This window comes from Crassostrea angulata, chromosome 8 (genome assembly GCF_025612915.1).
Source record: "Crassostrea angulata isolate pt1a10 chromosome 8, ASM2561291v2, whole genome shotgun sequence".
NCBI classification, from domain to species: domain Eukaryota; kingdom Metazoa; phylum Mollusca; class Bivalvia; order Ostreida; family Ostreidae; genus Magallana; species Magallana angulata.
In genome coordinates this window covers 27,818,439-27,828,322 of record NC_069118.1, presented here as the reverse complement: position 1 = coordinate 27,828,322, position 9,884 = coordinate 27,818,439, and the positions used below count along the sequence as shown (strand labels likewise).

The 9,884-nt window shown below is 34.1% G+C and overlaps 1 long non-coding RNA gene across 1 annotated transcript; it reads right to left on the bottom strand.

Moving 5' to 3' along the window:
* Positions 1–1,519: 1,519 nt before the first annotated feature.
* Positions 1,520–9,553, bottom strand: LOC128160010 (uncharacterized). The gene is made up of 2 exons (XR_008240225.1): positions 8,752–9,553; positions 1,520–1,598 (listed from the first exon to the last, which is right to left on the bottom strand). It is a non-coding gene; the product is annotated as an uncharacterized LOC128160010 (long non-coding RNA).
* Positions 9,554–9,884: the final 331 nt, after the last annotated feature.

Sequence of the window (9,884 nt, the reverse complement as noted above, 5' to 3'; positions counted from 1 at the left end):
AAGTGTATTTTTTACAATGGTAGCTGTCCACCACTAGTAGGTGCCATTGAAAACTTCAGCCCACGGGGTACATATTGTAAGAGCCTCTGTTGTTTTCGAGTACAATGTTCTTTTACCTTTTTTTAACATACATGAAAATAACACTGTAAAAGGTCGACACTGCTTGATAAACACCGCACTAATGTCGACACCAAAGATATATACGTCGGTGTATTTCATTTTTAATTCCCTTGGTGTACAGTACGGTCTGATTCTGTTAAACTAGATAAGGTACATGTACTTTCAGCTAAACAGTGATATTGCTAGGCTATTGGTAAGCAACACTGAAAATTTCAGTCCCCACAGAACGGATATTCAATGTTTCCGAGTCCGATGTGTGTAATTCGATTTATGTTTAATAGATGTATTAAAGGATGACTCATATCTTTTAAAAAAGAAGTTTTATTAAAATAATATGTTGACAGTGTCAGACCACTTGCGGGTGAACCTAACAGTATCATCTTCGTGAAATGGTGTTTCGATTTTTCGGAGCCCGATGTTTTTATTGTTTTTTCACTAAATATAATTTTTACAATGGTACCTCTCTATCACTAGTAGGTGCCTTAAAAACATCAGCCCACGGGGTAAGAGCCTCTGTTGTTTTCGAGTACAACACTGTAAAAGGTCAACACCGATTGATAAACACAGCACTAATGTGGACACCAAAGATATATCATTTTTAACTCCCTTGGTGTACAGTAGGGTCTGAGTTTGTTAAACTATATAGGGTACATGTACTTTCAGCTTTGCTTAACAGTGATAGTGCTAGACTATTGGTAAGTAACACTGAAAATTTCAGTCCCCATAGAACGGTTATTCAATGTTTCTGAACCCTATGTTTATATTTCGATTTATGTTAAATAGATGTATTATAGGATGACCTATATCTTTTAAAAAAGAAGTTCAATTAAAATAATATGTTGACAGTGTGAGACCACTTGCGGCTGAACCTAATAAAATTATCATAACGATTTCAGTACTGTTTTATAAAATTCCACTAGGGAGTTATATGGAGTGTTATGATATTTAATTTGATCCTCGAGATCTTATTCCCAACATGCCCACACCTGGCGGGTGCCCTAGCCAAGGTGCTACTGGAAAGGCTCCTCCTCTACATGGGGAGTAGCCCGTGTCCCAGTCTGTATAAAAAGAGGAGGCAGAAAGACAGCTTCCAGATGACTACTGGAGAGCCGCGTTTCCCGCACCCCCATTTTATACGCACAGACACTGCGCTAAAACATTCTCCTCCTAATAAGTAAATGCGATCAAGTGCATACTAATGATCTGACGCACCGTGGTCAGTGGTAGCATTTTATTTATGTTTCTGACCCGGCGTCGACAGGCTCATCACTGGACTTAATAACACATTTCTCCATGAACATAAATAAACATACGCTATCTGTATAACGCATGTACTTTAACCAATTTCTATAGAATTTCCGTAATGATAAATTCCCCCCACTAACAAAAAATCTTGCCCTCAAGATTAAAAACATTTAATATAATTTTGAATTTTATTCGGATCTTCGCTGTGATTCAGATGGCTCGTACATATACATCTACAACGAGAAAAAGATAATTAAAATCTTGCAAAAACACACAAAAAATAATAAAGGATTACAACACACAATAAAATATTGTATCATAAGGAACACACTATTGTAATATATATTAACAACATTTTAGCTTATGCATTTTATCTGGATAGAGTCGCCAAACTCTTTAGACTAGTGCTTCACAGTAATACATGATAAACTAAGATCGATATTAATCATTTGATCACATATAATTTTCATTAACACTATTGTCTTAACCCAATTATTATTTAAGGTTCACAAAATCAAAGTTCAACGCTTGTATATCACATCCGTGGAAAAGAGCACATCGTCAAAATAAATATTGTTTGTAAAAAATTATTCATTTATTGTCTCGCAAAATATTTGTTTGTCATCAAGTAACCATATTGGCAAAATACAATTAATATTACCGAAAAATTATACATGAATCTCAGTATGACCGTCAGCAGTAACCATAATACATTTTTTTTCTACCATAAAGCTGTGAGGACAAGAGAATAGAGACAAAAATATGCTTTTAATGTTACAAAGAATTCTATGTACCAAGAGTTCTACGTTTTTGTATACATGCATTTTATTTTTAAATTTAATATATTATTAACCCTTGATTTGTGTGTTACACAAATATTGATAACTATTTCAGGATGATATATCGAGAACCAATGCACAGGTGTGTTGCACCGATTAAAAAATTAAAAATTTTCAAAACAAAACCTGCTAGAATAATATAAAAAATCATTAATAAAAGATTTTAAAATTAAGGATATTTAAAGTATGTTGTTACTTTTTTTTTATATTGAATTAATTAGTGATGTTTGTAGTTTTTGATAAATGTGACCGAAATGTTAAATAGTAGGCCAAATGTTATAATATAAATCATTTCAACCAATTCACAGAACACGTTAGAATACATCTGTGTCTGAAAAGAGGTCATTTTGCATAGATGCTTATCTCTTTTGAAACAGTAATCAGGATTGTTAAAGTCAACACAAAGTATTGACAATATGATTTGTTTTATTTTCTGTTTTAATCTATTTTCTTTAGTTATCAGTGATGCTAATTAACCCATGTATTTGTAAAGACGCTGATGCTAGCTCTCTCGTAAAAACAATCTTGCCAAATAACCATTAGTCTAGGATGAACTGACCTAAGAACTGTGATGTTATCATTAACAGCCGGTGGTTGCACGTGCAAATGCGATACACAAGAAGGAAGATTGATAACTGAACTGAACTGATAAACAATACATGTACATACTTTTCTGTTAGTTAGTAGTAATCATATATGAAAATTAGGTAAACATGTCATTTCTTTAAAAATCATTGTTATTTTGAAAGATATATCTTGTGCCTTATTTCATGCATTAATTGCATTTGTTAACATATATTAGTTTTCCTTTATATTTCATGTTAATAATTACATACATCTAAACACTCAGTAATTATTTCATTCATCAAACTACGGAATCTATCATATGCCTAGTTGATGGGAGGTATGTGATCAGAATGGACTCGATTACATTATAATCTGCCCTGAAACATTACACCATAAATGAGTCGGTGCTCATATTGTATGACAAAAGGTATGATTCTCGCAGAAATAAGGAAGACAAATCAATCAAAATGTGCCCATTAATATGTAATAAAGTGAAAATAGTACGATAAGAAAGCGGGTACCCTGATAGAAGAAACAAATGATGAAGACTGAAAATGATTGAGCACAAATTTATTGAAACCAACCTTAATAAACGATATCCCTTTTTATGCATTTGATCATATTCTTTTCTTATAACATTTAAATATACAATACATATTTATGTTCGATTTTACCTTATCAATTTTGACACACATTTCTTTTCTTTTTCTAATTATCATATGACAATTTTTTCTTCATTTTCTTTATTCTATTTTGTAATCATCATTATCATTATTCTGATTATCAACATTATCAATTTTTTTATTTCAGTAATATGCACTTTTTTCTTCGTGTCACTGTTGAATTATATGACCCTCATATCATTTCTTTTAGTTTCACACTCTCATACAATTGTTATACTTTTTTTTTCAATATCGTTTTCTTTTTCTTTGCTTTACTGACGAATGATATAATTGTTTTAAAAACTGTGATACGTTATTTGACGGTTCCCAAGTGGGTTTTGATCCATCCGCCCATTTAACTAAATAATGTCGTTTTTTATTCATGTATTTCGATTTCAACAACTTTTTAACTTCATGCCACTGTCCATTTGGCTTTTTATTATCTTTATCTTGATTAGCTCTGTCTTTCGCATTATTTTGACAGTTTTGCTTATTTAGATCATCTCGATTTACAATATTTTGATTATTGTTTTGTACTTCACCATTCTTATCATTAACAGGTGGTGGTCGGAAATCTCGCGGATCCTTATATAACTTTAAGCGATTCGCATGAACCGACGATTTCAACTCAATGTGATTATCACATCGGCGTAACCTAAAGGAATGATTTGGGTTAACCTTAATTATATAATAAGGACCCTCCCATTTAGGATGAAGTTTATGTTTTTTCCCTGGTGTACGTTTCATGATTTTAAATAGCACTTGATCTCTTATCTGAAATTGTGGTTCGTTTGTTTTTTTATCATACCGTTGTTTATTTAGTTTTTGTACATCTTTTACATTTTGTTGTGCGATTTCTTGAATAATCTTTACTTTATGGATTAATTCTTTTACGTATGCATCAGGTGCTTTTTGTAATTCTACAGATGGCAACAACGCAACATCTAACGGTAAAAACATTTCCTTTCCAAATACCATATAATATGGCGAAAACCCCGTTGATTGCGTTGAGGGACTCATTCTGAATGACATCAAAATGCTGGGCAAAACTGAATCCCACTGCGTTTGTTATTTTTGGCAATAGGCGCGTAACGATTGTGCAAGCGTGGAATTAATTCTCTCACAAGCTATATTGCTTTGTGGGTGATACGAACTTGTGACGTGTCGTGTCACTTGAAAAATTTTACACAATATCTGCACTATTTTTGACATAAAATTCTGTCCTCTATCACTGACCAAAGTTCTAGGTGCCCCGTACCTAGTAAAAATTTCTTTGTATAATAAATGAGCAACCTCAGTAGCCTCCTAAGTTTTCATTGGCAATGCTTCTGACCAATGTGACAAGGAAACTGTAACCAATAGAATATATTGATAGCCTTGTTTTGTTTTTGGTAACCCTGCCAAACTATCCATATGCCATCTATCAAAGGTACCTTGGACTGGCAAGGGATGCAATGGTGTATTGCGAGCTGACGTGTCTCGTTTAACCCTTTGACAGATGTCACATGACGTTACTAAATCGTAAATATTTTGATACATCTTTGGCCAAAAATATTTTTGTTTAATTGCCACATAAGTTCTTTGAACCCCTAAATGACATCCACCTGCTATTGAATCATGATATGACCTTATGACATCATTTCTTAGTTTTTCCGGAACAGCTAATTGTTTTAAAATTACTTCCGTTTTTTCTTTATTTTTAGTTCTTGGTTGGAATATGTGATACAGTACATCATTTATGATTTCATTTTGATTTGCCTCATACGGTTTTGCTTTTGCACGATTTTTATCTGCTGGAAGAACTCCTTGTTGTATATATTCATTAATATGTTTAAAATATGGGCAATTTTGTTGTTCATTTTTAATTTGCTTTTGTTCTGATAGTACATTTATTGTTGCAATTTCATTTTCTGTTACATATTCAGTCATTTTTAAAATTTCTTCATAATTTTCATTCCGATAAATGAATGTTATTTCTGTTTTTTCTGACGGTAACAAATCATCATCTTGGGAGAATGCATTTTTATTTTGAGAAAGAAATGTTTTGATCTGGGTATGGTCTTCTTGAAAGAGCATCACAATTCTGATGTTTTATTCCTGGTCTATGTTTAATATCAAATGTATATTCTTGCAATTTTAAAGCCCATCGAATTAATCTTGCATTTGTATGCTTTATAGTTTTTAACCATGTAAGCGCTTTGTGGTCGGTATTAACAATGAATTTATTGTTAATTAAATAAACGCGAAAGTGGTCAATAGCCGATACCAACGCTAACATTTCTTGTTCCGTAACAGAATATGCTTTTTCCGAATTGGTAAGCGCTCTTCCCCCATATGCGATTACATGTTCCTTATCATCATCTCCAATTTGTGCCAAAACATAACCTATTGCCATTCCAGACGCATCGCAAGATAAAATAAATTGTTTTTGAAAATTTGGATACGCTAAAATTGGAGTATTTGTTGAAGCTTGTTTCAATGAATCAAAAGCAGTTTGACAATCTTTTGTCCATTTAAACACCGTGTTCTTTGTTAACAATCTATTTAAAGGTAACGCAATTTTGGAATTTTCGATAATAATTTGCTAGACCAAGAAAACTGCGAACATCATGCTGATTTTTAGGTAAAGGATATGATTTTACCGCGTCAATTTTAAATGGATTTACTTTTATTCCGTCTTTTGATATAATATGTCCCAAATAATTTACTTCTGGTGTTGCAAATGAACATTTTAGTGCTTTTAATGTCAAATTTGCGTCTCGTAATCTTTGAAAAACTAAATTAAGATGTTTTAAATGATTTTCAAAACTTACTGACCATACAATAATATCATCAATGTAAACCAAACAATGTTTCCACGTAAGACCTTTCAAAATCATATTCATGAGCATTTGAAAAGTCGCAGGTGCATTTACCAATCCAAAAGGCATTCTTTTAAACTGATATAAATTATCATGCGTAAAAAAAGCAGTTTTATGTTTTGTTTGTTCATCTAAGGCAATTTGCAAATACCCCGAAGCCAAATCTAGGGTTGAAAATATTTGAGCTTTAGTTTGACCTACTGCATCAAATACATCATCTAAACGCGTAGCTGGAAAAGTTTGAAGTTGAGTGACCGCTTTCAATTTTCTATAGTCAATCGCAAATCTATACTCATTATTAGGCTTTTTGACTAAAACAACCGGAGAAGCATAAGCAGAAGTACTTTCTTCAATTATATCGTATTGTAACATTTGTTTAATTTGTTTTTCAATTTCCAACTTTGCTTTCGGCGATGTTCTATATGGCTGCGATTGAATAGGTTTTTCAGTTTCTGTTATGATGGAATGGTAATAATTGTTGCATTTACCCAATTCTGCAAATACATCACTGTTTTGATTAATAAATTCTTGAAATATTTGTTTTTGTTGATCTGATAAAACAGCTGATGTTAAGTCTAACGGTACATGTTTATATTTTGATTTGCTAGTTGTGTTATTTCCGTCCATGGAATAAATAGCTTGCAATTGTGTACGGATCGTACTCACTGTAGCTATTATCGTGCCCGCGGTCAAGCATATGTTCTTATTGGATGCATTTGCTACTTGTATAAACACGCGCTTCGGCCGATTAATTACAAGACACTTTGCGATTGCGAGCTGCTTTTGTGTATTGCCCGTCGGTATGGTTTTTCTGAGTGCGCGAGAGTTTTATTGGAATATTTGCAAAGCCGTTTGGTTGTACGGTAATTGTTTTTGAGACTCTGGCCAACCCATTACTTACGTTAATTATATTAACATAAGTAGAAAACTCTTGTAAATACAATGTTTTCGTATCCCAATCAATACATGCCTTTTGTTTTTCCATAAAATCGGTTCCCAAAATTAAAGATTTACACAAGTCTTGAATGACATAAAATATTTGATTAAATTTAAGACCTCCTATTTTCAACTCCAATTCGATTTTTCCATTAACTGTATGTGCCGTTCCCCCAGCACCAGTGATAAATGAAATTTCTGAATTTTTAAGTTTATTTTCATTAATTTTGATTTTGTTCAAAGTTTCTGAATTAATGGCTGAAATTGCTGACCCTGTATCTAAAAGAGCGTTAAACCTAGCGCTTTGTACAAACACTGGAATAGAACATTTTCCTTTAAAAGAAATTAAAGCATCACGGGATTCCATCTCTTGCAACTCTATTGAATTCTTTTGACTTTTCTTTTGTTTGCGATTAGATTGTTGATTTGATTTAAAATTTTGAGTTTTATTTTGGTCATATTCTAATTGTTGAGATTGTCTCTTATAAATAGGATTTTGCACTTTTGAATTTAAAAGACATTTTCTGGAGATAGGTGCGAATCTCTTTTGTCGAACAAAACATGATTGTTTGCAAGCCCTTGAAAAATGACCAACTCTGTTACAATTATAACAGAAGGCATTCAGAGCTGGACATCTTGATCTATCCATGCACATGCCTAGACAAAAATAACATTGCTTAGCGATCATGCGGGGGTGTTGTGTTATCTGCTGCTGCTGTGCAGTAGGTGTTACATTGACATCGGGCAACGCGTATCTAGTCGTTCTTGACCTATTTACCCTGATATTCTGCCGTCTTAGTATGTAAATAGGTGTTTTTTGTGACGGAGAGTAATATCTAAGCCTTTGCTGAAAAACAGGTGGTCGTTGCGCTACAAATTGTGGGGAATAATCTTGAGTTTGCGGCATCATACGGTTCATTTCACTAACTTCTGTCTTTGCATCATTTTTTTTCGTTTAAGTTCTTAATTTCTGACAACAAATTTTCATACGTCTCTAACGTTGTAATTTGACTTGGTTGAGATTTTTCTGCCAAAATTGCAATTTGCCTTAACTGTTCCATTGTTTTGGGATTCTGCGTAACAACATGTGTTTTAATATCAGATCTTAAACCATTCATTGCAACTGAAAGTAAAACTTTTTCTGGAATATTTTTAATAGTTCCCTTTTTTATAAGTTTTGTTAAAAAATCTTCAACAGGTTCTGTTTTTTTCTTGTTTCAATTGTAATACCGACAAATCCAAAAAAAAATTCTAATTCTGTAAATCTTTCCTGAAAAAGAGATGTTAGTAGCGTAGCGTTAATTTTTTGTTCATACGGTAATGAATCATACCATACTTTGGCATGACCCTCTAAATAAAACGGAAAAGCATTAACCTCCTTGGAATCTGGTAAATCGTGTAATTTGGCCCACTGCGTAAAACTTTGTAACCATGCTTTGACATTCTGAGTACCATCTCCTTTAAATTTCTCTAATTTGATAAGTGAAGACATTTTAAAGGTAGACAAAAGAGAGCTTCTACCTGCTGTTTGTACTGTGTCATGTAGTTCTCGTTGCTACATATTCCTGGCTGATGCTAGGGAGGTTCTCCGGTGCGTTGTTAATGTCCGGGACCTGATGTGCGTCCGGGGCGTTGTATCCGTCCGCGTTGATATGCTGTAAGCGTTGATTACGTCCAGGGAATCGATTCGGTCCCGGGTGTTGAAGAGCATCCCAGGCGTTGTTTGCGTCCGTGGTAATGATCAGACGATGCTGTGGAGGCGCTGTTGCTTTAGGTTTGTGTCCCAATTGTGTCCGTTATGTCGTTGATGGCTTTTCCGTGGGGCGGCTAGGACAAGTTGGAAACCCGGATTCCACCACTATATCATAACGCTCGATCCCGGTTTCTCCACTACTATATCATAACGATTTCAGTACTGTTTTATAAAATTCCACTAGGGAGTTATATGGAGTGTTATGATATTTAATTTGATCCTCGAGATCTTATTCCCAACATGCCCACACCTGGCGGGTGCCCTAGCCAAGGTGCTACTGGAAAGGCTCCTCCTCTACATGGGGAGTAGCCCGTGTCCCAGTCTGTATAAAAAGAGGAGGCAGAAAGACAGCTTCCAGATGACTACTGGAGAGCTGCGTTTCCCGCACCCCCATTTTATACGCACAGACACTGCGCTAAAACATTCTCCTCCTAATAAGTAAATGCGATCAAGTGCATACTAATGATCTGACGCACCGTGGTCAGTGGTAGCATTTTATTTATATTTCTGACCCGGCGTCGACAGGCTCATCACTGGACTTAATAACACATTTCTCCATGAACATAAATAGACATACGCTATCTGTATAATGCATGTACTTTAACCAATTTCTATAGAATTTCCGTTATGATAAAATCATCTCCGGGTTATGGTGTTTCGATGTTTCGGAGTCCGATGAATTATTTTTTTTTTCACTAAATTTAATTTTTACAATGGTAGCTGTTCACCACTAGTAGGTGCTATGAAAACTTCAGACCACGGGGTAAGAGCCTCTGTTGTTTTCGAGTACAATGTTCTTTGACCTTTTTTTAACATATAAAAAAACAACACTGTAAAAGGTCGACACCGCTTGATAAACACAGCACTAATGTCGACACGAAAGATATATTCGTCGGTGTAT